Raw genomic sequence first — 27,505 nt, forward strand, 5'->3', positions numbered from 1 at the left:
GGAGGCTGGAGTCCATCATCAGCCCCCCAGATATGACATTTTGGTTTAGTTAGTTAAGTTTCCATTGAAGTTTTGATTTTTCTGTTATACTGCCTCAGCAGGCACTGCCAACCTATCTCATTTATTTGTTTATTCTTGGTTTCTATTAAAATAGTACAAATAATGGATCTACTGTGACTGGCATCATCATGCCCAGGAATGACATTTTTGGTTCGGGAGTTGAGTTTTGTTTTAGTTACAGTACCCCAAATGGGATTGTCATCCCCTCTCATTTATGGTCTTTTGTTTAATTTATTGACCTTTTTGTTCTCTCTCAGGGTATAAATAAGCCATCTTCCGAGGCCTGTGGGCTTTTTAGTTCGAGGCACACCCCCACCACGCGTTTCCCGGCGGCGAGGGGTGGATGCAACAGGATAATCCATTGACAACAACAGGATCAGAAGGTCCTACTGCCGGCCCATGGCGGGCTGCCTCCACGACCGCGAGACACGCGCTGGGTTGTGTGCAAAATCCCGCCCCTAGACTTTCCAGCTTGGAGACAGCTGCTCTGCATCTCGCCCATCAAGACCTTGCAGAATATTTGTACATTTTAACAAGATCATGTTCCTAAATACCAGAGGATGAAAGCCATTTTCTTCAATTCCTTTTCATAAGACAATCGTCTCACCTTAGAAATTAATCTAGTGAACTTCTGTTGTACCTCATTTTGGCAATTATCCTTCCTTTGATAAGGAGATAAAACTATTCACAGTGCTCAGTTCACAAGTGTGGCCTCACTTAAGCCCTACATAATTGCAACAAGCGTTCCTTATTCTTGCAGCCCAACCCTTTGTAATAAAAGCTAATGTACAATTTCCTTGCTGTACCAGTATATTAGAAGCCCTTGACCAGTGCCTAGCAAACAGCCAAAAACAAGTCCCATTTGAGAGGCAGGAATATGTCAATGCCTGGCCAAATAATGATTCTGATGCATGGCCTTCATGTAATGCAAGTTGATCTTGGAGAGATTTTGTCAGAACATTAATGTGATACTGCAGATACCTAGTCGTCAAAGGAGGTCTATTCTTTGCTCTCAACATGCCAATGCAAAGAAGCAGCAGAATGAAGGAGCAGGCAAGAGTTAAGTAGCCCCTGCAAGAGCTGGAATGGATTTATTTGGACCAGATTAAGGAATTCTCTCACAGCGGGACTGCCTTCATGTTTCATTGTAAATTGTGTGAAAAGCATTGAATTTTGAAAGTAAATAACATTGAGGGCGAAGTGCCTTTGCTGCAAACGTCAATGGCATTAGAGCACATGTTTACCACAATGCACTGTCACGTCTGTTCATTACATTGCATAGAATTTATAGCATATTGACAGGCTATTTGACTCAGTAAGGTGCTCCACATGAGCCTCCTCCCATCCTATTTCATCTAACTCTATCGGCCTAACTTCTATTTGTTTCACCCTCATATGTTTATCCTGATTTCCCCTTTAAATGCATCTTTTTTAAAAAATTCATAGATGCTGGGAGAGTTTTATCATCAGCACAAGAAAGCAAATGAAATGCTAGGACTCACCGACATAGACAAACATGAGATTGGGAATCTGGAATGGGCGAGCAGGAAATCAGGCTATCATCTGTGTGACTCCTGCCACATGGTGAAAGTGCTGCCAGACTGCTTGTGGTACAGGAACTAATGTGGCGTGTTATTACTGCCCCACTACTCCCCTTGCAATTCAGCACTGGGCTTCCTGAGAGGTGTGCTGTGGACCTGCTTGTGATTCATCTGGCCGCACTTCCCAGACCCAGATGGTCATGTCTGTCTGCCAGGAATAGCCCGCCTGTTCTGTCGATGGGAGCTTGCTTGCTTCTGTGATCTTCTCCCAGAATCAGACAGCACAGCAGGAGGCCATTCGGACTATTGTGCCTGTGCCTGTTCCTTAAAAGAACAGTCCAATTAATCCCACTGTCCCCAGGGTCCTGAAATGATTTTCTATTGAAATGTTTATCCGATTTCCTTCTGAGGATTGCTATTGAATCACATTCCACCAGCCTTTAAAGCACTGCATTCCAGATCCAAAGAAAATTGTCTTTATTTCCTTCCTGGTTCTACTGCCGATTACCTTGCATCGACATCCTCTTATTACCTCCTGGTCATGAAAATAGCTCATCTCTCCAAACTACACCAAAACCCATTGCCATTTTAAACAGCTTTGCTCAGCATTAGACACTCATGTTTGCCACTGAACTTTGGCACTTGATCCGTGGGGAATGATTTATCCATAGCTTCCTCCCAGAGTATGAAGAGATAACACTGATTTCCACAGTAGGACAGAATGGGCAGTAGCAGATCAACCAACCATTAGACACCCTACCAATTAGACACCCCACTTATTCAGTTTTCCATTAGTTAGAAATCCTGTCCATTAGATTCTCCACTAGTTAAACACCCTGTCCATTAGACTGTCCATTAGTTAGACACTCTGATCATCAGGCTCCCTGCTGTTGAATGCTCTGCCTATTATTTTCTCTGCTAGCTATATGCCCTGAATATTAGGCTTTCTCTTAGTTGAATACTCTGCCCTTTCAGCCTCTGCTAGCTATGTACCCTGCCTATTAGGCTTTCTACTGGTTAACACTTTGAGCAGAATTCTCCGTCGGCCCACGCTGGAATCAGGAAATGTGATTGGGTGGAGAATCGGTTCCAACGCAGAAATCGTGGCGGGTGCCGATTTCACGCCAAATTACATTTCTCCGTCGCCTTGACAGTAGCGTCAATGCGTTCCAGAACGCTCATACAGCAAACACCGTTTGCATATCATTAGCGGAGCTGACCGGGTATTCTCTGGCCCCTTCCCGATTCTCCGCCTCCGATGGGGTGAAATTCTGACGGTGAGTTTCACTTGTGCTTTTAAAATCGTGAAACTGGCATAGTAGCTGCTGAAGGAGAGGGGGTACAGAAAGTGTCCAACATCGCCATAGTTTGCCGACAGTTGTGCCGATGGCCAGGGGGGCTTCTGCCAGGGCCGAGGGGAGTAGCCAGGAGGTGGGCTGTGGGATCAGGGTGGACAGGCACACAGCATCATTGGCACAACCGGCAAGGCAGCCATGCAGCTGCGCATGCTGCTGACTGCCCGCTGTGAAATTAGGGCCACAGATCGTATGGGTGTCCCCTCAGGGCACTCCCCTAGGTACCCTCTGGCCCCAGCCGACCATCCAGCACAACCAGTACCACAGTACCACCTTGCTGACTGGGATGAGTGTGTGTGGGGATTGTAATGTGTATATGTGAATTCAGCTTGTCAGCCTCCCGAGTGTCAATCACGGACCCGGCGTATCCCTCTCCGTTTTTCATTGGAATCGATTGTGTTCCATGTGGCACCGATGCTCGCCCCTCCACAGTCGCTAAATCAATCTAGGTTCTGCGCCAATTCTGCTGTTGTGAAGGTCCACGAGTCCTGCCCCGGTGTCTACACTTAGTCTGAGGAATGGAGAATTCAGCCCCCTGTCCTTTAGGCTCCCTGTTACTTAGCCACCCTGCCCATTAGATTGTCCGCTAGTTAAACAACCTGCTTATTAGGCTATTCACTAGATACACACCTTGCTCATCAGATTCTCCACCAGTTAGACATTCAGTCCATTAGATGCACCACCCCTTACACACCTTGTGCAATTTTCCTTGCAATTGACTTGAACGGGAGTAGATTTTCTCACCTAATTTTTCTTGTTTTCCCCTTTCCTCACTTGGTCGAGAGCCTTTTGTGCCAGCGCCCATTATCCGGTGCCAACATTTCGCCGCAAGCATCATATGCCAGCTGAGATGTCACAGATTTTTCATTTTAAGATTAACCTTTAGACAATCCTTTGTTTGCTGACCGCTGGAGGCACTCTCTTGTCATCAAATCTCTCCCAATGTGCACAAGTATTGTTTGTACACATTTCCCCAGTGTCAGTCGATGCATGGGGCACCGCTCTTAACAGCACAGATCAAACTAGATACTGCTCCAATGCTCACCCATGAGCAATGGCTCCTAATACAAGTTCCTGTTGCCCTGTGAAACTGGACGGGGGGTTTCCAACATTCCAACAATGACCTGGAGTCTTCAGGAATTAAGGATTATCCTCCTGGACACATGCAATGACCAACCCTGGAGATAAATGATAAAGGCAGAACAGAAACTGTGCGATGACTTAATTTTCTTTGACTAATTTTTGTTTATTAGTTATAACAATATTGGAGATGGAGCTGTGTGTCTGTATGTATGTGGGGGCCGGGTGAAGAAGGTGTGAAGGTTATTTGACTGGAGACCGGTGCCCAGTCAGAGCTGAGATCGACAACACAGCAAAAAGGCCAATTTTAAATGTTTTTAAAAGAAGAAAAAGTGGCAAAATGTGACTTGTGCCGCAAGGTGAGGGTGCTTTACAGACAGTCAATGAGAAAGTTAAGGAATACTTAGTCCTTTGAATCAGTCTGAGATCCCATGTACGTGAGGAAACATTTCTCAGGAAAATCAGACAGGCCAGCCCGAGAAGCTGCCTCAGATTGGAAACGTAGGCTGCCACCATCATCATTGGTGCCACTGCATTGTTTATGAGCATGGATTCCTTTGGGATGTCCCTGTGCAGGAGAAGCAGCAGTAATACCAGGGTGCACAGCAGAGGGCCCAAGCTGAAAAATTGCTCTTTATGATAATAGGGGACAACACACTTAACACGCCTACATGCAAAATCCCTCCAGTCATTTTAACTGAGACGTCGACTAGTTTCCTTTAACTAGAAAAGCAGCTACTGGGATCAGTGAGCAGAGGGATCGTTGGCCTCTATGCATTCAAATGGCTTGTTGAAGACTGTAATAACTATGCAATCTGCTCCCTGCAGTATGAACTTTGATATCAATAGCCTCGCACAAAATCTCTGCCCTTCAAAGCGTGGGGCAGGTGAAGTCTGGGTCACTGGCAATTCAATGTTGAGAAAGTCAGTTTCTGGAAACTTCACCAAACAGAATATAAAAGTCTGGTAAAAGAATTAAATAATCGCCACCTGCTGGGACCTAAACACATTACAATTTTTAAAAACCCTCTTGTAACAGTAAACAGTGATAACTTGCATTCAGGGGGCACCTTTCACAGCCCCAGGAAGTCCTGCCGCGATCCAATGGGGCACCAGAACTGAAGTCGCTGTTGGAATGCAGGAAATGCAGCAGGTAAACTGCGCAGAGCAGGATCCCACAAGCGGATGATGAGCTGACCCCCCCCCCCCCCCCCCCACTCCCCCGTTTCAGCAATTGAGGTGGTTTGTCCTGTCATCCCTTCATCAAGGTGTGCAATGCTGTCTTTTCCTTCAACAGGGCCTGCGGCCTTCAGGTCAGTGGTTTTGGGGATGCACACTAACAAACGGACCAAACAGCAACCGATGCTCATGTATCAGATCAACAGAAGTTTTGCTGTGGGAAGATCAAGAAATAGAGTTGCCAACACTATAGGATTGGCCTGTATTCTCCAGCAATGAAATCTTCACTGCAGCAAGCAATACCCAAGAGTAAAATTACAAGAGGTATCAAAAAAGTGGCTTCTTTCATGTCGTATCTGAACGGCTAATTTTTTTTGTTATTAATAATAAATACACTAGCGATTGAATTAACAAAACTCTTTACCTGGAAGAGGAGGTTGGAGGTGGAATGTCATAGCAACAGGTGTAGGCCGCTCAGTTCCTCAAGCCTGCAATGCCATTCAGAGAGATCATATCTGCATGCAAACACACCCACCCACCCGGGTGAGCAAAATTATACATTGATCTCAGTCAGGTTCAAAATTATTCGCCGAGCTAGACTCGACTGCTTTATTTGGGAGAGAGCTCCACGTTTACACTGCTCCCTTTAATGAAGTTGATGAAGAAGTATTTCTTATCTTCCATATTCCAGGGAATAGAAGCCTAGTTTGTGTAATGTCCTCTCATTATCTGACCCCCCTCATGTCCTGCTCATGCTCTCGGAATATGTCCAACCAGAGTTGGAAACCCTAAAGTGAGCAGGTATAGCTTCAGCCACTGGTTGACAGGTTGAGACTTGGTGTCTCTAAGAGGGCGAAGGTGAAAATTCAGTGGAGATTAGAAAATGTTAGCATATTAGGCCAATTCTAAAACAAAAAATGCATCAAGCGCCATATGGTGGAATGCTGAAGTTGGGAACTATATAACTAGTACAGTGATAAACAAGATAATAGTGGTGTAATTTAACAGTGATGCAAAATGCACCAAAAGCACACATTAGAGATAAAAAGGAATGAGACTTGCACTTAAGTGTGTATGAGTCATGTCAAATTAAATTTCTTTTTGATTTAAACCTAGCTCAGAGAAACATTTTTATATAATGTGCATTGAAGAACATGACTTTATTAAATGTGCAGTCTCTGTAGTAAAGTGTTTGAGTTGAGTCCTGCTGCTGTATGTGCGTGAGGTACTAAGTCTAACCATGGATCGTCACCTTGACTTGCTGAGAGGCATTTGTACTCCAACACTCCCTTGAGCTATGCCCCGGGAGCTCTTTGCTCCTGTTAGGGCCACCCGTAGTGGCGAGGTCAGAGGGAGGTGTCACACAAAGTGCTGAACAGGTGATGGAAGATTGTGGGCAAGTGGAAGAAGGCTGCGGCAGCAAGGTGGTTCTGGTCATTGTGGTTTGATGCGTCATCAGAATCTACACACCAACCTAGAACGGACATGTGGACAATTACAGCACCAAAGATTTCCACATTAAAGCCACACACAGGCGTCTACCAGGGCCCATTTTCCAAGTCCTGTGGCAGTGCAAAATTGGCAATGGGGACATGGCTGCGAACCTGGGAGTCCTTAATCAAGAATCTTCACACAGGTTGTTGGACAACTATGTTGGGATAGAGGTGGCTTTGGGGAGCAGCATCTGTGACCAAGCCGTCTCCCTAAGGAGGGAGATAAATCACTTGGTTGAATGGTGTACCGAAAACAACGTCTCTCTAAATGTCGGTGGCATGTGAGAGCACCTTTACGAAATGGGTGTTTATTAGAGAACTGCAGAGATGTCAGAGTGTGGGTGCAGCTGGGCTGTCTGTCTGCTTTACTTTTGTTTTTGAGCAGGCTGCTACAGAGTGAGTTTGATTATGAGTTACATTTAATGGATGTATCTACTGGTTTCCAGTGGCCATTACAGTACGTAATATTACAGCTAAAAAGATTGTGGAGGAGTTAGTTGAATTCTTTACGAGATATGGACTACCCACAGAAATACAATCGGATCAAGGATCAAATTTTACCTCAAAGTTATTCAAAGAAGTTATGGATAGCTTAGGAATAAAACAATTTAAATCAACTGCGTACCATCCAGAATCGCAGGGAATGTTAGAAAGGTGGCATCCGACATTAAAGACAATGTTGTGGGCTTATTTTCAAGATTATCCAGATGATTGGGATAAAGGAATTCCATTCGTACTGTTTGCTATTAGGAATTCACCTAATGAGTCAACCAAATTCAGTCCTTTTGAACTAATTTTTGGTCATGAGGTAAGAGGACCACTTAAATTTATTAAGGAAAAATTCTGAGTGAGCAGTCGGAACTTACATCATTGGATTACATGTCAAATTTTAGGGAATGATTAAATAGAGCAGGTGAATTGGCCAGACAACATTTGATGAAACGGGTAGCGGACAAGAAATCCAAAGTTTGTAGTTTTGCCAGTGGAGACAAAGTTTTAGTATTGTTGCCAGTGGTAGGTGAACCTTTAAAAGCAAGGTTTTGTGGACCTTATCAGATTGAAAGGAAATTAAGTGAGGTGAATTATGTGGTTAAAAACACCGTATAGAAGGAAAACTCTACGAGTGTGTCATGTGAATATGACACATGAAAGGGAAGGAGAGAAAAAGGAGGAGGTTTTAATGATTCTAACTCAAAGTGATGAACCAAATCCAGATGACATACCTCAAATTAAATTGGAAAACGAGGATGTTCTTAAAAATTGGGATAAATTGTTGAGTTACCTTCCAGAGGAAAAAACGGACTGACCTGAAAGAGTTATTGATATCACATGGGCAAGTTTGTGGAGATATATTGGGAAGTACTAAAATGGCTATACATGATGTAGATGTGGGAAATGCTGTTTCAATCAAAGAACATCCATACAGATTTAACCCTTTAAAATTGGCACGGGTTAACAAAGAGATTGAGAGTATGCTTAAAAATGGCATAATTGAAAGGGGTTGCAGCAAATGGAGTTCACCCATAGTGATGGTACCAAAACCGGACGGTACCCAATGGTGGTGTGTGGACTATAGAAAAGTTAATGCAGTTACAAGAACGGACTCTTATCCTATTCCACGTTTGGAGGATTGCATTGAGAAAATGGGACAATTAGCTTTTATTTCCAAACTGGATTTACTTAAAGGTTACTGGCAGGTACATTTATCCGACAGGGCGATGGAGATTTCAGCTTTTGTGACTCCAGAAAGTTATGCCATTTGGCATGAAAAACGCCCCAGCCACATTTCAACGGTTAACTAACAAAGTTGTTTCAGGTTACCCAATTGTGCAGTGTACATCGACGATCTGGTTATTTTCAGCCAGACATGGAAAGAACATTTAAAGCATCTGATGGAGTTATTCGATTGACTTCAGGAGGCGGGTTTGGTAGTAAACCTAGCCAAAAGTGAGTTTGGAAAAGCCCAAGTCACTTTCCTTGGACATTCAATTGGACAGGGTTGAATGGTCCCACAACTTTTGGATGTGAAAACAAAAGTTATTGGGGAGTTTCCAATACCCTTGACGTGACGGGAAATATTGCAATTTCTTGGTATAAGTGGGTTTTACTGGAAATTTGTGCCAAATTTTTGTAGCATGGTTGCTCCACTGATAGACTTGCTGAAGAAACGTCAAAAATTTCAGTGGAAGCGGACTTTCAACAGGCATTTGACTGCCTGAAAGCTGTGATAACCAATGCTCCTGTGTTGAAGAATTACGAGGGGCTCTCTGACTTTAAAGAGAAATGCCGAGGCTTAGAGAAATGGATGGATCATGCAAAGAACTTCTTGTTCAAAGAGACCATCAATTGAGAAGGATTCCAGTTGGAGGTAGAAGATCTGAGGTGGACTATATTATGATAAATGTTTGCCTGTTTTGTTTTGTTAAAAAAAAGAAACATATATTCATTGTCCATATTTCTTAAAGGAAAGTGAAAACGTGAAAAATGCAACATCTTGAAGTTGATGGTTGATTTTTTTTTTTCTTGGGGGGAGGTGTCATGTGAGAAATGGGTGTTTATTAGAGAGCTGCAGTGATGTCAGAGAGTGGCTGAAGCTGGGCTGTTTGTCTGCTTTACTTTCATTTTTAAGCAGTTTTTAGTGAGTTTTTAGTTTCATTTTCAGAGAGAAGAGCTGCAGTGAAAGCCAACAGATGTGCATGGATCTCTCTACAAGCTAAATTTGGGTGATTTCAAACTGCTCTCATTAGAGAATTTAAACCTGATCTCTGTTTTAAAAGGGTCTTTTGTCTTCTGGATGTTGTTTGGGAATTTATCAAGGGCATCTATAGAGTGCTGTATTCTTTGGGGATTTATTGGTATTGATAGTTGTTAAGATGTTTACTGTGGGTTTATAAAGTGTCATTTAAAAGTACTGTAGATTTCAGTTTGCATCACACCTGCAGAGTAAGCCCGTGTGTTCCCCATAACCACAATATATTAAAAGTTGTGGATCAGATGAACTCCATGATACACTTTGGGGCTCTCTAAACCCTGGCCCATAACAGTCGGAAAGACCACGGAACTGATCATCGACTTCAGGAATTGTAGCATGACACCCACTCCCATCTGCATCAATGGCTCCGAAGTGGAGATGGCCGATAGCTTTAGGTTCCTGGAGTTCACCGTCACCAACAGTCTGTCCTGGTCCACTCACGTTGATGCAACGGTCAAGAAAGCCCAACAATGTCTCTACTTCCAACAGAAGCTGAAGAAATTTGGCATGTCTGCATCGACTCTCACAAATGTCTACAGATGTGCGATAGAGAGCATCCTATCCAGCTGCATCACAGCCTGGTATGGCAACTGCTCGATCCAAGATCGCAAGAAACTGCGGAGTGTGATGAACTCAGCCCAACTCATCACACAAGCTTGCCACCCCCACATTGATTCTGTTTACACCTCCCGCTGCCTCAGGAAGGCAGACAGCATTATCAGAGACCCCGCCCACCCACTCTACTTCCAACGGGCTGAAGGTACAGAAGTCTGAAGACCCGCACATCCAGACATAGGAATAGCTTCTTCCCCACAGCTACAAGACTCCTCAATGCTCCCCCTCGGACTGATCGGTTTCCTGTAAGAACACTATACGCGATGCCCTATGCTGCACCTGCTCATGTATTTGCTTTGTTTGGCCCCTTGTTCCGCACTGTAACCAATCACTGTTTGTCAATGTACCATTTGTCAATGTTCTCTGTTGATTATTCTCTTTGTCTACTATGTATGTACTGTGTACGTTCCCAGTGCCGCAGAAAAATACTTTTCACTGTTCTTCGGTACATATGACTATAAATCAAATCAAATCACCATTCACATTGTTTTCAAAGAAAGAAAAGTTTACATTTTGTAACTTGGAAAGTTAAAGAAAAGTTCTATTCTAACCTTAATGAAATCCTCACTGACATCCCAAAAGAAGAAAAGATCATTTTTCTGGGGGACTTTAATGCCAGGGTTGGCCATGACTCCGATGTCTGGAGAAGAACAATTGGGAAAAACAGACTGAGAAAAGCCAATTCAAATGGTGACCTACTGACAAGGATTTGTCCAGCATGGCCTCATTCTCACAAAGATCGGGTCAGAGATCTGAACGCCTATCACAGTTGATCTATGTGAACGACTGATGCCTCCTTGACAGTTTATAGACTTTTTTGATCATTGATGAACATCAGGCAGCACGGTGGCACAGTGGTTGCCTCACAGCGCCAGGAATCCGGGTTTGATTCCAACTTCGGGTGACTGTGTGGAGTTTGCACGTTCTCGCCGTGTCTGTGTGGGTTTCTTCCAGGTTTCCTCCCACAGTCCAAAGATGTGCAGGTTAGGTGGGTTGGCCATGCTAAATTGTCCATTAGTGTCCTAAAGGATAGTTGGAGTTACAAGGATAGGGTGGGAATGTGGGCCTAGAAAGGGTGCTATTTCAGAAGATTGGTGCAGACCCAATGGGTCAAATTACCTCCTTCTGCACTGTAGGGATTTTATGATTCCATGATTCTATCAATGCCTCAGCCCTAAAGCAGCCCGAATGAAGAAACTAATTCTAAATGTAACTCATAATCAATCTAGAAAATCTTCATGTTGTGATTATTGGAATATGTTAGGAAAATTAGAGAATAATGGAATGGTCATTTAAGAGTTAAAAGCCGAGGGTTAGAATGCGTTTGTTTAAAATAATTTTGTTCTGTACTCCTGGTCAGTTTTAGCAGCCAGCAGGTGAAGAATTTTTTTTAAAAAATGTTTTTAATTTAGTTTACCCAATTATTTTTTCCAATTAAGGGGCAATTTAGCGTGGCCAATCCACCTACTCTGCACATTTTTGGGTTGTGGGGGCAAAACCCACGCAGACACGGGGAGAATGTGCAAACTCCACATGGACAGTGACCCAGAGCCGGGATCGAACCTGGGGCCTCAGCGCCGTGAGGCAGCTGTGCTAACCACTAGGCCACTGTGCTGCCCTACCAGCAGGTGAAATTAATGAAGGAATGTGGTTTTCAGTCTGGGGTAATGCATTGTTATTTGCCTTGGGAAGTCCCTGGGGAGTAAATGTGTTTTGAAGCCTGCAGAGATAAATTGTTTTCCAGCTTGTGGAGAGGAAGCAATTGTTGGGTGGAGCCAAGGAAGGCAGACAGACATTTTGAAAGCATTAGAGAAGCAGTTGGTGGGGAAACTTTGGAGAGAGGAGTTGCCTTCTGATCTGCCCGATGCTGAGTCCACAATTCTCTCACAGGAAGATAGATTAGGATCTGTATGTTTCCTTTCTTGTTGTTTAATGGGAAATTGAGTATAAGTGTTTAAGATTTAAATTGTAAGCTGTTCTTTTTGGGCGTAAAGTTAAAATAAAATTTAAAATTAATTTACGGAATGTGGATACCGCTGGTGAGGCCAGCATTTATTGCCCATCCCTAGTTGCCCTGCAGAAGGAGATGGTGAGCTGCCTTCTTGAACCGCTGCAGTCCCTGAGGTGTGGATACACCCACTGTGCTGTTAGGGAGGGAGTTCCAGGATGTTGCCTCAATGTCAGTGAAAGAACGGTGATATAGTTCCAAGTCATGGAGGGGAACCTCTAAGTAGTGGGGTTCCCAGGTATCTGCCGCTCTTGTTCTTCTAGATGGTAGTGGGTTTGGAAGGTGTTGTCTAAGGAACCTTGGTGAGTTACTGCAGTGAATCTTGTGGATGTACACATGGCTGCCCCTGTTCACAGTGGTGGAGGGTTTGAATGTTTGTGGAAAGGGGAGCCATCAAATGGGCTGCTTTGTCCTGGATGGTGGCGAGCTTCTTGAATGTTGTTGTCGCTGCACTCATCCAGGCAAATGGAGAGTATTCCACTACATTCCTGACTGTGCCTTGCAGATGGTGGACAGGGTTGGGTGGACAGGAGGTGAGTTACTCACCATACGTTTCCTCGCCTTTGACCTGCCCTGTTAGCCACAGTATTAATGTGACTAGTCCAGTTCAGTTTCTGATCAATGGTAACCCCCAGGGTGTTGATTGTGGGGATTCAGCAATGGTAATGCCATTGAATGTCAAGGGGCAGTAATTAAATCCTCTCTTGTAGAGATGGTCATTGCCTGGCGCAAATGGAACTTGCCACGTGTCAACTCAAGCCTGGATATTATCCAGGTCTTGCTGCATTTGGACAGGGACTGCTTGATTATCTGATAATACCTTTAATATTGTAGTTACAATAAAGTTTTGTTTTAAAAATAACCAAGCTCTATTTCTTCAAGCAATCATTCCTGAATCGAATCATTCCTTCCGCACAGTCTTTCAAATAAACTAGAATATCGGGGTTTTGGTCCAGTATCCTAGCCACTGTTGCGGTCTGGTCTGGGATTGTAACAATGCATCTAACTCAATTCCTCCGCAATGGAATCAGAGCCACTTCTGTACCAAAGTCATTGGGCTTGAGTATTGTCATCACAAGTATCAGGGCCGAGATTCTTCCCTACCTGGCGGGCGGGGGGTCCCGGCGGGATGGAGTGGCGTGAACCTCCAGGGGCCAAGCCCTAACCTTGAGGGGCTAGGCCTGCACCGGAGTGGTTGGCGCCCCGCTGGCCGGCGCGAAAGGCCTTTGGCGCCACGACAGCCGGGGCCGAAGGGACATCACAGGCCGGCGGAAGTATGCGCATGCACCGGAGCGTCAGCGGCTGCTGACGTCATCCCCGCACATGCGCAGGGGAGGGGGTCACTTCTGCGTCCACCATCGTGAAGACTATGGCGAACGCAGAAGGAAAAGAGTGCCCCCACAGCTCAGACCCGCCTGCCGATCAGTGGGCCCTAGGGCCCCGGACCCCGGAGCCCGCCCCCGCTGCCTGGTCCCGCCAGTAAGGTAGGTGGTTTGATTCCCGCTGGCGGGACCGGCATGACAGCAGCGGGACTTTGGCCCAACGCGGGCCGGAGAATCGCCGGGGGAGGGGGGGCGTCGACAGGCACGGCGCGATTCCCGCCCCCACCGAATCTCTGGTGCCGGAGACTTCGGGAGACAGCGGGGGCGGGATTCACGCTAGCCCCCGGCGATTCTCCGATCCGGCGGGGGGTCGGAGAATCCCGCCCCAGTTTGCTGAAAATGATGTGGTGGTTTAGCACAGTGGGCTAAATAGCTGGCTTGTAAAGCAGACCAAGGCCAGCAGAGTGGGTTCAATTCCCGTACCAGCCTCCCTGGACAGGCGCCGGAATGTGGCGACTAGGGGCTTTTCACAGTAACTTCATTTGAAGCCTACTTGTGACAATAAGCGATTTTCATTTTTCATGTGACCTCCAAGAACAAGAACGAGTAGACGTCATTGCCTGGCAGAACAATCCAAAGTTGCAAGGAGGCAGCAGTCCAACAGATCAAGCTGACACCCAAAGACAAACCTGGAAGATAAAGAACATGTGTTGGGAAGAGAAAGCCTGGGAGATCAAATAATATGCTGACCATCATCTCTTGCAAAACTATTTTGAATCTACCAGGACCATCTATAAGGGCAAGGACAAATGGACTAAACATTTCTTTGCTCAAAGGATGGCATTTCTCTTCTTAACTTCCTCAACCATGAATTCGCAGTGGCAGCTGACAGTCTCCAGGCTATCCCTCAGCACACATGGCAGAATCCGTGGGTGAACTGCTATGGATGGGAGAACTGCAACAAGCAATCAAACAGATGAGGAACAATAAAGCCTACATCCTAATATTATTGCAGCTGAAGTCTTCAAAGACGGTAAGCTTTTTTGTCAGACAAATCCAAGAAAAATGCCAAGAGCGACAACAGGAACTCTCCATTGCATTCATCGACCCGACCACAAGCATTTAATTTAGTAATTTGTGAGGATCGGTGGACTGTGCTCCAAAGATATGGATGTCCGAGAAAGTTTATCACAATCCTGCAATTGCTTCATGGTGATGATGTAACTCTCTTGATAGAGGGATCTGAAACAGATGCCATGCTAAAACAAGGCTGTGTGACAGCTCCCATATTATTTACAATTTACCTGACAGTGGCTATTAACCCCATCAAAGATCAACTCCCCTCTAGTGGTCAGTATTAAATATTATCTCGATGGAAAACTCTTTAACCTCAGCTGTCTCTGTGCCAAAACTAAACTGACCACCATAGTCATACATGATCTACCATTTGAGGATGACTGCAGTGTCGTTGCCCACGCTGCATTAGATTTTCAAGCCACTTTCAATCTCTTCAACTCTGCAAATATGAAATTTGGCCCATCCCTGAATATTGTCAACACAAAGCTCATATATCAACTCCCACCTGGTCAGCCAAATATTCCACCTCCCACACATGTTAAAGACGACTCCCTGGAATAAATTGAGTCCATCCTATTCCTTGGTACCTACCTCTCCCAAAAGGCTACCATTGATGAGAAGATCCAACACATGGATCAACTGTGTCAGTTCAGCCTTCTGCAAACTACAGCAATGAGTGTTTGACAGCAAAGACCTCCATAATGCTTCCGTCAAGACCTCCATAATGCTCTTATTTATTGACTACAGCTCCGCCTTCAACACCATAATCCCAGCCAAGCTCATATCAAAGCTCCAAAACCTAGGACTTGGCTCTCCACTCTGCAACTGGATCCTTGACTTTCTGACCAACAGACCACAGTCAGTAAGAATGAACACCAACACCTCCTCCACAATAGTCCTCAACACCGGTGCCCCGCAAGGCTGCGTACTTAGCCCCCTACTCTACTCCCTGTACACACACGACTGCATGGCAAAACTTGGTTCCAACTCCATCTACAAGTTTGCTGACGATACGACCATAGTGGGCCGGATCTCGAATAACGACGAGTCTGAATACAGGAGGGAGATAGAGAACCTAGTGGAGTGGTGCAACGACAACAATCTCTCCCTTAATGCCAGCAAAACTAAAGAGCTGGTCATCGACTTCAGGAAGCATGGTACTGTACACACCCCTGTCAGCATCAACGGAGCCGAGGTGGAGATGGTGAGCAGTTTCAAATTCCTAGGGGTGCACATCACCAAAAATCTATCCTGGTCCACTCATGTCGACGCTATCACCAAGAAAGCACAACAGCGCCTTTACTTCCTCAGGAAACTAAGGAAATTTGGCATGTCCACATTAACCCTTACCAACTTTTACAGATGCACTATAGAGAGCATCCTCTCGGGCTGCATCACAGCCTGGTATGGCAACTGCTCGGCCCAGGACCGCAAGGAACTTCAGAGAGTGGTGAATACCGCCCAGTCCATCACACGAACCTGCCTCCCATCCATTGATTCCATCTACACCTCCCGCTGCCAGGGGAAAGCAGGCAGCATAATCAAGGATCCCTCCCACCCGGCTTACTCACTTTTCCAACTTCTTCCATCGGGCAGGAGATTCAGAAGTCTGAGAACACGGACGAACAGACTCAAAAACAGCTTCTTCCCCACTGTCACCAGACTCCTAAATGACCCTTTTATGGACTGTCCTCATTAACACTACACCCTGTCTGCTTCATCCGATGCCAATGCTTATGTAGTTACATTGTATATCTTGTGTTGCCCTATTATGTATTCTCATGTATTTTCTTGAATTCTGTTCAATTCCCTTTTCTTCCCATGTACTGAATGATCTGTTGAGCTGCTTGCAGAAAAATACTTTTCACTGTACCTCGGTACACGTGACAATAAACAAATCCAATCCAATCCAATCCAATCATATCCTTCAGATTTAATGGGAGGACTGTCCAACAAACACTAGTGTCTTTCTTGAAGGGCGCTCCATAAGCACTCAGGTGAAACTCCCTGCACGATCTACACCGATAGTCTGGACACTGTGTCTGGACGGTCGAAAAGCATCTCCCCCACCAGGTCCCATTTTCTCAATTCTCAAATGGCCAACATTCCAGGGGAGAATAAAGAAACCACTTCAAAGACATTCTGAAGCTCTCCCTGAAGCATAGAAGCTTTGACCCAAATGACTGGCAGGAGCTTACTGCCAATCAATCAGAATAGTGACAGCTTGTCCATCAAGGTGCATTACACTTTGAAACACAACGCTGTAATAATGAGACAGTGTAGACAGGACGAAAAGGAAGCAAATCCTGCACTCCTGATCCCGCTACCTCCTGGGACACCCTGACCCATGTGCTCAAAGATCTGTGGGCCATGAATTAACCGGTTGAGTCACACAAAGAACAATGGCAGAAACTCACAACCCTGAGTGCACGTCATCCTCGAATAAAGGGACAGCTGACAGTAACAACAACTAGAGATACTAAGGTGATGCGCAATCAATAACTACTGAAACGAGGATGTAGTCCGAATTGAAGGCTTTAATCGACAAGATGTTTCCCCAGCAGCTCGAGTACAGAAAAGGCTGGCTGCTGCGAAACACAGGCTCTTATACTCCGCCTCACTGGGCGGAGCTACCTTATACTCTGACCAATGAAGTACAAACCATTGGGCCAATGAGCAGCGAGCCTTCTCCACCAATGGTGGCTCAGCACTCCCAGGTACCGTAGTACCTCTAGTCATACTACCACATCAGGGCAGCTTTAAGAGGCAAATGTATACATGAAAAATGCCCTGTGTATCCTTTTTGCATTAGTTCCTGCCGAGGGAAGTGGGCTGTTCCTGTTTAATGTGATTCTAGGGCCACAGAATATTAATGGGACCTTGCCTCTACCTTCCAGCCACTAACTATTTTCTCCAGTAAGATATAGATCTTGAAATTATACTCAATGATTTTGAGTGTATGCAATATTAAAAATTGTTAAAATGAAAGAAGTTGCATTTATAAAGCACATTTCATGACACCAGGATATCCCAAAGCAGTTTGCAGACAATTAAGCAATTTTGAAGTACAGTCATGGTTATAATGTAAGAAGTATAGTAGTAGGTTCTCTCAAACAGCAATGAAATAATGACCAGATAATCCATTTTGTTGTGTTCGTTGTGGGATAAATATTATTCAAGACACAAGGTGAACTCCTCTGCTCTTTGAAAAAGTGTAATGGGACCTATTTGCTTACCTGAGAGTCAGGTGGAGCCTTCCTTTAATGTCTCACTGAAAATCAGCATCCTGATAGTGCAGCACTCCCTCAATGCTGCACGGGGGTGTCAGTGTTAAAATCGCTGAAGTGGGGCTTGAAGCCACACAACCAGCTGACTCTGAAGAAAGAGACTGCTACCACCTGAGCCACAACTGACAGCGCCAAAATTTCAGGTGAACACATTTCCAACTGTCTGCACAATAACACTCACACAGAGCCATTTCCAGCTTTATGTTGTTTGGAAAGGATAGGTTTATTAGTTTCTATGCTCTCTTAAGATGGCACAAGAATGTGGAGCCATTCTACCAGAGGCTAAGATCACAGCTCCCTCACACAGCCTCCGGCAATCTGGGTTATGCGGATTCAAGAATGTTCCTGTCCGTTTCGGCCACTGTTAGGGCTTCTGAAGTTGAGAAGTTGCGACATGATCAGCTAATTAATAACAACGGTCATCTCACTTGACCCCAGAGTTTGTTGCAAATCAGCCATTTAGGGATCTAAGGATGTGGAGACTCAACTAGAGAGTCTTGCATTTCGGTAACACCTTTCACAGTGTCAGGGTGTCCCAAATGGCTTTCCAGACGTTGAAGTACTTTTAAAGTGTAGTCACTTGCAGTATTGAAAATATAAAGTGAAATAGTAAATAAAAAAGGTTTACTTACACGTAAGGTCTCAAAGTATGACCAGATCATTTTGTGATGATGAGTTAGATGTGTCTGCAAGGATTCTGAAAGATGAAGGCCAAGAGATAGAATTAGTCCACTTGCCTGCTGCAGAAGTAGCAAAGAGAATATGTCCTGTTTGGAAGGGCAAAAACTGAAGGTGAGAAGGGGCATCAATGGATTTGAGGCAGAGAAGCATGGAAAACAGCTACAGTACGTAAAGTCTCTACAGAAACACGATACAAAGGTTACGGATACACAGCAAAAATGCTGTGTTGACCTAAGAAAGTCAGTAATTGAAAGCACTGTTCATTTATCCCATGAATGTGCGGGCAGCAATTTCACTGAATCGGTCTGATTCCAAATTTTAAAGAATTGAGCAACACATTTGGATTCATGTTTGAATTAACAGCAAACTCACATGAGTGAGACAAAGGAGATAGATCTGAATGACTTGTGGAATCACTTAATAGCAAAGAAGCTGAATGCAATCTCTCAGCCGGATACAGTGAACATTGAGAAGCAGGAAACAGTAAAATATGCTGAAGACTTAATGGGGTGAAATTCGACCTGTGTGGCTGCACGAAATGGGCAATTGGGAATCAGCAGTCTGTCTTACACTCCACCGATATCTGTTTGCAATGGAAAGGAGTATCGGGCAGAGCGTAAAATAGGTCCTGATATATAATCATACATTTGTCCTGTTACCAAAGGTGAATTTGACCTTTGATGCTGGGACCGTAAAGTCAAAATTTAAAGAACTGTGGATATCTCCGTATTGTGCGCATAGAGAACTAAGCATGAAGTGAGAGGGCATTTGGAAGTAGCAGTTAGACAGGAAGAATGCAGTAGTTTGTAAGGATCTCTATCAAGTGATGAAAGGGTTTGATTTCTCTGCTCTGGTAATCTATGGATAATCTTGCTTGACCAGGGCTATGAGACTCTGAAGCAGGAAGGGATTGTAAAGGCAGCATACGGACCTCCTGTTCATTAAGTTTCCTGTCAAACAAATGGGCAGTCAGAGAGATTCCTTTCTCCAGTTGGCCAGATGATGTGTCCCCACAGGTCTGAATTTCAGGAGCAGTACCACTGAAGTGACAGCAGAGATTTCAGTGCTCAGGTTGTAAATGGGCAGCACACGCTGTGTCTGCTTCATAGAATGGAATGGCTGCAGCGCAGAAGGAGGCCAGTTATTCAGCCCATTGTGTCTGCTAGCCCTCTGAAGGGGCAATTCATCCAGTGTCACTCCCCTGCCTTTTCCCCTTAGCTCTGCAAATATTTCCTTTTCAGATAATGCCCCAACTCCCTTACGAAAGCCCCGTTTGACCATGCCTCCATCACACTCTGTCCATTCCTGATCTTTGCCACTCGCTGTGTTGAAATGTTTCTCCTCATGTCACCATTGTTACTTAAGTCGGTGCCTTCTGGTTTGTGAGCCTTCCAAAGATGGGAGCAGTTTCTCCCTATCTGCTCTGGCTATTCCCCTCTTACCAAATCTCCTCTGAACCTTCTCTTCTCCAAGGAGAACAGTCCTAAGCTCTTCAATCTTTCTGCTTAACTTAAGTTCCTTATCCCTGGAACCACTCTCATGGGTCTTTTCTGTACCCTCTCGTATGTTTTCACATTCTTCCTTAAGTGTGTTGCCAAGAACAGGACACAATCCTCCTGTTGAGGCTGAACCAATGTTTTCTCCAGGTTTAATGTAACTTCCTTGCTCTTACACGCGATACCCTTGTTGCTAAAGCCCAGGAAGATATATGGTTTACTGACCACTCTCAACCTGTCCTGCCAATGATTCATGCACACATACACCCAGGTCCTTATATCCCCTTTCGAATTGTACCCTTTAATTTATATTGTATTCACTTCCCTCTTATCAAAATGAATCACTTCACACTTTTCTGCATTAAATTTCATCTGGCACTTGTGAGTCCATTCCACCAACCTGTCTATGTCCTTCTGAAATTTTACACTATCCTCCTCAAGGTTCGTAATACTTCCCAGTTGTATGTCTTCTGCAAATATTATAATTGTGCCCTTAGCACTAAGGTTCAGGTCATTCATTTACATCAGGAATAACAAGGTTCTTAACACCGATCCCTGGGGAACTCCACTATAAACCTTCTTCCAGTCCAAGAAGCAAACACATAACCATTAGTATTGGCTGGCCCAGAGAGTGGGACCAGAGCCAATCGGGAAGACTGAACGCTGACGAGGCAGACCACCGGCTATGCGAAGAATATAGTGGAATTTGAATATGAACTTATCTTTATTCTGAGTGTGGTATCTAAGCTTCCAAACAAAGCTTGCAATAAGTCAAGCTTGAAGGTTGGTGTAGATTGAGTTTACGTGCAATTCACCCGAAAAATTTCCACGTCTGGTTTCAGCCGTGTTTGGCCGGGGGGGTTTCTCAGTGGCTGCAGTGCCGAGATTGACCAGTATTCAACAGCACTTAGCCGTTTTTTTTAGGCCTCGGAGTTTCGCCGCATCAAGGCCACACTTGGGAAGATTTCTTGCCCTGGGGGGCTGAGCTTGCCAGACGGACTGGCATTTTGAACAGCTGCCGCAATCTCTACACCCCTCCCCCTTCCAGAACCTCCATGCTTTAAGGACCCCCCCCCCCTCTTAACCATCCCAATCTTTCTTTGCACCCTTCAACCGCGCCCCTCACCTCCTTCCATGGGCATGCCCCCCCCCCCCCAGACCCCGACTATTGGCAGTGCAAACCTGGCACTCAGACACCTTGGCACTGTAAACTTGGCACACTGGCAGTGCCCCTGTAGCCCTGGCAGTGCCAACTGTGCCACAGTGCCCAGGTGGCACTGCCAGGGTGCCAGGCTGGTAGCGATGAGGTTTCGCAGGCACGGCCATTGACTAGCGGGGTACCAGGTGAATACGGGATCAAGATATTCCACGCCCCGTGGGGGCAAGATCCACATCGTGCCGGGCACCGCAAGTCAGGTGACTAGGTGCAGCTCAGGGGGCAAATCGTACTCTTTAATTTTGTTTTGGGATTGAACTTCAATTTGGTGCTGTTTCAATTGGATTGAATTTTAATTTAATGTAGCTTCAATTTGGATTTGACGTGGATTTGTGGTATCGTCTGAGTTTGGCTGTGAGTGTACATTGGATTTCAATTCAATTTTAGATAGGGTTTGGATTAGGTTTTAATTTGTCTGGGTTCGAGTTTGGGCCTGCATTATAAGGGTCTGACAGACATAGGGTTAAGGGGGGACTGAGTACAGTATCACCTACAGAGTGATGTAAGAGAACATATGACACGCTCCTCGGAGCCACTATAGTGTTGGAAAGAGCCACGTGCAGACCTCAGCATGGAAACAGCTCCCAGCTTGTAACCTTCACTATATATTTATAAATGAGTCAATAAAGACGGAAAGTTAACCTGCTGAAGAAATACAAAGATTTCATAGTAAGAAGTCTTACAACACCAGGTTAAAGTCCAACAGGTTTCTTTCGAATCACTAGCTTTCGGAGCACTGCTGCTTCCTCAGGTGAATGAAGAGGTGGGTTCCAGAAACATATATATAGACAAAGTCAAAGATGCAATACGATACTTTGAATGTGAGTCTTTGCAGGTGATTAAGTCTACAGTACCAGGCAGAGCAACTGGAGAGAGGGGTAATCACAGGTTGAAGAGGTGTGAATTGTCACAAGCCAGGACAGTTGGTAGGATTTTGCAAGCCCAGGCCAGATGGTGGGGGGTGAATGTAATGCGACATGAATGCAGAACAGCGACCACAACACCACACAAGCCTGGCAATCTCTGCAAGGCGCCTCAGATCATCGACATGGATACCACCATTACACATGAGAACACCACCCACCAGGTACGTGGTACATACTTGTGCGACTCGGCCAACGTTGTCAACCTCATATGCTGCAGGAAAGGATGTCCCGAAGCATGATATATTGGCGAGGCCATGCAGATGCGAGGACAACGGATGAATGGACATCGCGCGACAATCGGCAGGCAGGAATGTTCCCTTCCAGTCGAGGAACACTTCAGCAGTCAAGGGCATTCAGCCTCTGATCTTCGGGTAAGCGTTCTCCAAGGCGGCCTTCAGGACGCGCGACAACGCAGAAACGCCGCGCAGAAACTTACAACCAAGTTCCGCACACATGAATCCATCTCAACCGGGACCTTGGACTTTAAACCTGTTGGGCTTTAACCTGGTGTTGTAAGAATCCTTCCTATGCTCACCCTAGTCTAACGCCGGCATCTTCACATCAAATATTTCATAAAAGCTATTGAAATGTAACCAACACCCGACAACAGGACTTGATTTACTTTTCATTCAGAATTTGAATGGACTAACTTTGAATCTATTTTGATTGGATTTTGATTGAATATAAATTCGATTGTGGATTATGTTGGTTTTGGTTCAATCTGGATTTTAATTTGTTTGAGTTTGTATTTGGTCTGAATTGATTTCAGATTTGGCTAAGATTGATTTTAGCTTAAACTTAGACTGATTGGAATATATTTGGTTTGGTGTAGATTTTGTTTTGATTAAACTATAATCACAGGTCTCTGGCACAGAGTCTGTCCCTGTGGTTCAGAAGGGAAGGGGGGAGAGCAGGAGAGCATTAGTTATTGAAGACTCTATATTTAGAGGTACAGATAGGCGGTTCTGTGGCAACGATAGAGGCTCACGGTTGGTGTGTTGCCTCCCAGGTGTCAAGGTCTGTGACATCTCTGATCGTGTTTTCAGGATTCATATGGGGGAGGGGGAGCAGCCACAAGTCGTGGTACACATCGGTACCAACGACATCGGTAGGAAAAGGGATGGGGATGTAAAACAGGAATTCAGGGAGCTAGGGTGGAAGCTGACCTTGTTGTCATCTCTGGTTTGCTGCCAGTGCCATGTGCTAGCAAGGTGAGGGACAGGGAGACAGTGCAGTTAAGCACGTGGCTACAGGGATGGTGTAGGAGGGAGGGTTTCATTTACTTGGATAATTGGAGCACATTCTCAGGAAAGTGGGACCTGTACAAACAGGACGGGTTGCACCTGAACCAGAGCGGCATCAATATCCTGGGAGGGAAATTTGCTACAGCTCTTCGGGGGGGGGGGGGGGTTTAACTAATTTGGCAGGGGGATGGGAAACTGATTTGTATTCCAGGAGATAGTGTTGCTGGAGTTCAGGAATTTGAGGGTAGTGCAGTACTAAGGAAGGCACCAAGGTCACAAGAGTCGGCCTGCAGGCATGAAGGTGGTGTCTTCATTGAAGTGTGTCTACTTCAATGCGAGGAGCACCAGGAATAAGGTTGGCGAGCTTGAAGCATGGATTGGTACCTGGGACTACGATGTTGTGGCCATTATAGAGACGTGGATAGAACAGGAGCAGGAATGGTTGCTGGAGGTTCCGGGGTTCAGATGTATCATAACATTAGGTAAGGTGGAAAAGAGGTGGAGGAGTCGCATTGTTAATCAAGGATAGTATAATGGCTGCAGAAAGGCAGTTTGAGGAGGATCTGTCTACTGAGGTAGTGTGGGCTGAAGTTAGAAATAGGAAAGGAGCGGTCACTTTGTTAGGAGTTTCTATAGGCCCCCAAACAGTAACAGAGATGTGGAGGAAAAGATTGCAATGCAGATTTTGGATACGTGCAGTAGTCACATGGTAGTTATCACGGGTGACTTTAACTTTCCAAATATTGATTGGAACCATTATAATTCGAATAGTTTGGATGGGGCTGTTTTTATCCAGCGTGTGCAGGAGGGTTTCCTCACACAATATGTGGGTAGACCGACAAGTTTTGGTACATTGGATTTGGTACTGGGTAGTGAACCGGGCCAAGTGTTAGATTTGGTTGCGGGAGAGCACTTTGGAGATAGTGACCTCAATTCGGTGACTTTCACTATAGCAATGGAGAGGGATAGGAACATACGGCAGGGCAAGGTTTATAACTGGGGGAAGGGTAATTACGATGCGATTAGGCAAGAATTGGGGAGCATAAGATGGAAACAGGAACTGTCAGGGATTGGCACAATTGAGATGTGGAGCTTGTTCAAGGAGAAAATACTGTTTGTCTTTGATCAACATTAAGGGCATTTAAATGGTCATTGGATAAACATATGGATAATAAGGGAATAGTGTAGATGGGCTTTAGAGTGGTTTCACAGGTCGGCACAACATCGAGGGCTGAAGGGCCTGTACTGCGCTGTAATGTTCTATGTTCTATGTTCTATATGTATGTCCCTGTCAGGCAGGGAGGAAATGGTCAAGTGAGGAAACCATGGTTTACAAAAGAGGTTGAATGTCTTGTCAAGAGGAAGAAGGGGGCTTATGTAAGGATGAGAAAACAAAGTTCAGTTAGGGCACTTGAGGGATACAAGATAGCTAGGTAGGAGCTCAAGAAAGGGCTTAGGAAAGCTAGGAGGGGGCATGAGAAGTCCTTGGCGGATAGGATCAAGGAAAACCCCAAGGCGTTTTACACTGATGTGAGGAATAAAAGAATGACCAAGGTGCAGTTAGGGCCAGTCAAGAACAGTAGTGGGAATGTGTGCATGGAGTCTGAAGATATGGGAGAGGCCCTAAATGAATACTTTTCTTCAGTGTTCACAAAGGAGAGGGGCCATGTTGTTGAGGAGGATAGTGCGATAAAGGCTGGTAGGCTGGAGGAGGTAGGTATTCGGAAGAAAGATGAGTTAGAAATTTTGAGAAGCCTGAGGATAGATAAGCCCCCTGGGCCTGGCGGGATATATCCTAGGATTCTTTGGGAGGCGAGGGATGAGATTGAGATTTGGCCTTGATCTTTATATCCTCACTGTCTACAGGAATAATGCCAGAAGACTGGACAAATGCGATTGTTGTCTCCTTGTTCAAGAAAGGGAATAGGTACTACCCTGGGAATTATAGGCTGGTTAGTCTCAATTTGGTCATAGGTAAATTATTGGAAAGGGTCCTGAGGGATAGGATTTATGATCATTTGTAAAGATACAGCTTAATCCAGGATAGTCAGCATGGATTTGTGAGGGGTAAATCTTGCCTCACAAGTTTGATTGTATTCTTTGAGGAGGTAACTAAGTACATAGATGAAGGTAGAGCAGTTGATGTTGTTTACATGGATTTTAGTAAGGCGTTTGATAAGGTGCCCCAAGGTCAGCTCATGCAGAAAGTAAGGAGGCATGTCACAGAGGGAAATTTGGCCGATTGGATCAGTAACTGGTTATCACATAGAAGACAGAGGGTGTTGGTAGATGGTAAATTTTCATCCTGGAGCCCAGTCACCAGTGGTGTACCACAGGGATCAGTGCTGGGTCCTCTGCTGTTTGTGATTTTTATCAATGACTTGGATGATGGAGTTGAAGGTTGGGTTAGTAAATTTGCTGATGACATCAAGATCGGTGAAGTAGTGGATAATGTGGAGGGCTGTTGTAAGCTGCAAAGAGACATTGATAGGATGCAGAGCTGGGCTGAAAAGTGGCAGATGAGCTTAACCCTGATAAGTGTGAGGTGATTCATTTTGGTAGGACAAACGTGAATGCGGATTACAGGGTTAGCGGCAGGGTTCTGAAGAATGTGGAGGAGGAGAGAGGTCTCGGAGTTCATGTCCATAGATCTCTGAAAGTTGCCACCCAAGTGGATAGAGCCGTGAAGAAAGCCTACAGTCTGTTAGCATTTATTAACAGGGGGATTGATTTTAAGAGCTGTGAGGTTATGCTACAACTGTACAAGACTTTGGTTCGGCCACATTTGGAGTATTGTGTGCAGTTCTGGTCACCTCATTATAGGAAGGATGTGGAAGCATTGGAAAGGGTGCGAAGGAGATTTACCAGGATGCTGCCTGGAATGGAGGGTAAGTGTTATGAAGAAAGGTTGAGGGAGCTAGGGCTTTTCTCTTTGGAGCGATGGAGGATGAGAGGTGACTTAATTGAGGTGTATAAGATGATGAGAGGGATAGATAGAGTGGACGTTCAGCGACTTTTTCGTCGGATGGATGTAGCTGTTACAAGGGGCATATCTATAAGGTTCATGGTAGAAGATATAGGAGGGATGTCAGAGGTAGGTTCTTTACTCAGAAAGTGATTGGGGCATGGAACACACTCCCAGCTATGGTAGTGGAATCGGACACTTTAGGAATTTTCAAGTGGTTATTGGATAGGCATATGGAGTCCATTAGAATGATTGGGAGTAGGTTGATTTGATCTTAGTTTCAGACTAGTTTGGCACAGCATTGTGGACCGAAGGGCCTGTACTGTGCTGTACAGTTCTATGTTCTATAAATTATAATTGACCAGTTCATCGAAACACAGAGCTGGGCAATGTGGTGGGCATTGGAACCCCGATCTGAGGCCCACATAGAGCATTTCTGAGCCCAGCAATGTCTTCACATGCCTGCCAGTACAACCTTTCAGGAGGCAGCCTTGTAATTGGCTTGTTCTGTCATAATATCCACTCATAGATATAATGAGATACGGACAGGCAGTGATTGACACACAGGATAACCAATGGACACACACGACACGGAACAACCAATCACCAGACAGGACACTACCACTATAAAACACACAAGGCATTAAGACTCTGTCTCTTCTCACTGGATACAGCTACAGAGATAGTTAAAGTGCACAAGGCCATGAGCACCTTCTCCATGTGACAGAGAGCTAATCTGGTCAGGCCAGTCTGAGGTTATCAGTTTAGATTAATAGAGTGTCAACCCACGGCAGATTATGTATAGCAACAAGCAAGTTCAAAAAAACAGTGTTGGACCATCTCCTGTGTCGGAAGCCTGATTCGAGACTCACTGCATCCAGTTGCAGTTTATGTCAGACCAACTCAGATAATACATCAGGTTCCACGTTCACCATCCAACTAAAGACAATGGGCAAGTTTGCCAAAGCTGCAGGTTCAATCAGTGAGTCCACATCAATGTCAGTTTGACAGCCTCACTGGGATAGCTGGGCACTGCTGAGGCAGGCAGGTGAGCAGGAGGGCACCTCAATATGGAATAATTAAAGATGCCCGAAGATTGTGGGGCCAATGCAATGGATGGCTCTGTCATTGTTCCTTATCCTGCTGCTGGGGAGGCCACTCCAATTGAACTAATTGTCTCCGTACAGGACTAGTAGCTGCTCTATAAT

At 45.2% G+C, this 27,505-nt stretch overlaps 1 long non-coding RNA gene across 2 annotated transcripts in view; it reads right to left on the bottom strand.

The window, feature by feature from the left end:
- LOC119978105 overlaps positions 1-27,505 on the bottom strand; it is a 148,268-nt gene that overhangs the window by 73,976 nt on the left and 46,787 nt on the right. For both annotated transcript variants that reach the window (XR_005463385.1, XR_005463386.1), the window contains exon 3: positions 18,402-18,466. This is a non-coding gene — a long non-coding RNA (uncharacterized LOC119978105). The remainder of the gene's footprint in view (positions 1-18,401; positions 18,467-27,505) is intronic.

The sequence above is a fragment of the Scyliorhinus canicula genome, chromosome 15 (genome assembly GCF_902713615.1).
Source record: "Scyliorhinus canicula chromosome 15, sScyCan1.1, whole genome shotgun sequence".
Taxonomy (NCBI): domain Eukaryota; kingdom Metazoa; phylum Chordata; class Chondrichthyes; order Carcharhiniformes; family Scyliorhinidae; genus Scyliorhinus; species Scyliorhinus canicula.